The sequence below is a fragment of the Lolium rigidum genome, chromosome 7 (assembly GCF_022539505.1).
Source record: "Lolium rigidum isolate FL_2022 chromosome 7, APGP_CSIRO_Lrig_0.1, whole genome shotgun sequence".
NCBI classification, from domain to species: Eukaryota; Viridiplantae; Streptophyta; class Magnoliopsida; order Poales; family Poaceae; genus Lolium; species Lolium rigidum.
The window spans coordinates 327908108-327911058 of record NC_061514.1 but is presented as its reverse complement, the minus strand read 5'-3'; positions in this window follow the sequence as shown (position 1 = coordinate 327911058).

Below are 2951 nucleotides of genomic sequence, written 5' to 3'. Positions count from 1 at the left end.
TAGTCGTATGGGCTGAATTCCCCCTATATATAGTTTAATCTGGTTTGGAGCGTAGTGTTAAGCGGATTGGATTGGTTGAACAAATTGGACTGAACCCGTTCCCAAGACTAGTAGACTCAAACGGTTGATTAGCTCCCGCCGTGACGCCGCCACGCTCCCTCCGTCCAGCTGCAGGATTCGAGGCCCCCCTCCTTCACAAATCGCTCTCTTCTCCTCATCGCTACAGGATTCAAGTTTTGAACAGTTCGAAACTGTTGGTTCAACCTGAAACTGAGAAATAGCTTGGATAAGGTTTGGGTGCAAAATCGTTATAGTTTGGTTGGATCCTAGTGTGAAGTTTTCAATTTGGTTTGGATTGATTGGCCCACACCTGTTTGTTCAGTTTGGATTGGTTTTGGCCTGGATTTCAAACCATTCCCAGCCTTAGCTGCAACTACAAAGTAACTTCCCCCAAATTCTTTTTACAAGTAACAGTTGTTATGAGCAATTTTTCGTGTAGCACATAGACTGTCGCTTTATACGAGCCTAACATGCTGACAGAGAAACTGAAAGGAATTTGATTGCACGTATGCACTGCCACTATATTTCTGAACAGTTATAACGCGTGTATAACGAAGTCAACCCCACCAACCCCTCAGACGTGATCTGTAGCTACAGCTTAACCACAATTAATAGCATGGGAGTTGTTGGAGCTGAAATCAAGCTTGGCCGACAAGGTAACCCATGGGTGTTCAGTCATCTTTCAATGGACACATGATATCTAGCTTGCTTGGTCTTATGTCACTTCTCGAATGCCATCCTAATTTCATGTTCAGAAAATGTGTATGTTTGCAGTTTTGAGTAATGTTTACACTGTAATTAATCTAGCTAATTAACTGCTCCCTTTTTAGGCCTCCTATACATGTAGTGTGGTATATGTTAAAGCGCCCATTAATGAAAAATATGTTAGTAATCTTTTGACACTTCAAATCAGTGGGCACAGAGCCTAACTTAAGTAACTACTTGTGGTTTTAGCCCGAATTTAAACTAAAACCACAACAAGAATTATGTAACGGAGGGAGTATTAAACTGTATTGCGTAAGTTGCATCTACATGGCCCATAAAGAAATGGCAAAACACCATGGCTTGCAGATGTATTCATGGAACACTAACACGCGAATTTTTTGCTGAATCCAGACACAATTTTCATTTGTAAACATCGATGATATACTGAATAGGTAAATTTATTCATAACCACATATCCACGATGTAGGGCATGATAAATTAGCAAAGTGCAAATTAAATTGCGAGTTATGACAAATACGACGCTGACCAAATACATACATACGTACATGTTTTGTCCTAGAATTTTTTTCACGACCATAAGAAAGTGACCAAATACTTCATAGGAAAGTGTTGCATATCCTTCTCATGTGGTTGTGAGGAAATAGCCTTATAAATTTTTTGAGGTGGTCCAAACTAGTGGGAGAGTCCACCACCCATTACGGTTATGACCATGAGTTATTTTGGAAACCACACATGAAGAAAGAGGGATGTTAACCCTTCCATCCAGGCACCACTAGACAAAGTGACGCAAGTAGAAGGTTAATCTCCATTAAGAAAGGAGAAGAAGATCAAGAGAGAAGTGAATGAAGAAAATTGAAAGAAAAGGCCGAAATCAAGCATTAGACTCAACCCACAAAGGTGTGAAGTCGAAATCCACTACCTTATCTACTCCAAGCCGTGTTCCACCATATTTGGTGAGATTACTCTAATCACTATTTCTTGTGTCTTAAATATTGTTGTTGGCATCCAAGATTTATGTGTATCTTGATGTACGAGATTCTTTAGTACTCTCTAGAAAGAGCCTGTTGTATCATCATTTTAAAAATAGTGAAAAAATATTTGAGTAGCGGCTTCGGCCCATGATTTTTGCTCTGAAGTTGTGAGCATTTTCACGTAAAAAGAATTTGTGTCACCGTGAGTTGATTTGCTAGTGCTGCTATTGTTCTAGGAACCTATGTAAGCCATAGACATTGTCTCTGCCTAGAGCCTCTCTCCCTACCATGGACACTGTCTTAGTTTAGGAGAGAGCTGAGAAGTGTGTTGTCTCTCTGTATATGTTAAAATATATTTTCTCTCGATACGCATTGTTGCTGAAGTTATACAACTTATTCCACTGCGTAGTTATTTTTAGACCACGTTGAGAATATGTTAGTCTTGAATTAAGGGTAATCTGTGTGTTATTTTTCCAACAAAAAGGACTGTGGAGGTTTGTCAAACAAAACTAATTCTACCGTGCACTTCGGTCAGGTATGTATTTGTCGTCCTAAATCCGGATAAATCCTTACGGCTAGCCGGATATAACCTGAATATTCCTCATAACGTTTTAAGCTGGAATATTTTCTTCCGTCCACAGGAAGCAGGAAGACGCTACGTAGATTAAACAACACGGCATCATACTGGCACCAAATTGAAGTGACATAAGCGCACATCATACCTAGCTTGCTAGAATGTCCCTTTCGCTGACACGGACCCCAGGAGCCAGACTAAAGCTTTGGATGGAGTACTAGAACCTGTTTGGTTTCCAGCCACATTTTACCAAGCCTAACTTTGGCAAGTGTGGCAGCCACAAAAGTGTTGCTAGAATTTTGGAAGTCACAAAATGTGGTAAAAGTTGGCAAAAAAATCACTCTGACAAGTGGGTTATATGGATAGTGAAGTGTGGCAGCTCCAAAGTGTGGCAAGAACCAAACACATGCCAAATTGTCAAATTTTGGCTTGCAAAAGTGTCGCCGAGAACAAACAGACTCTTAGTATTTTTAGATCGCCTATGGCTTGCTGTTTGTAATCGGGGGTTTTTACCTGCCGAAGCTAACAATGTAAATTTGTACTCGGTTTGTCTCTTCTTCAACATGAATGAATGCAGCCCTCACTGTTTTCGTCTAAACAAAGAATCCCCCTTTCACTGC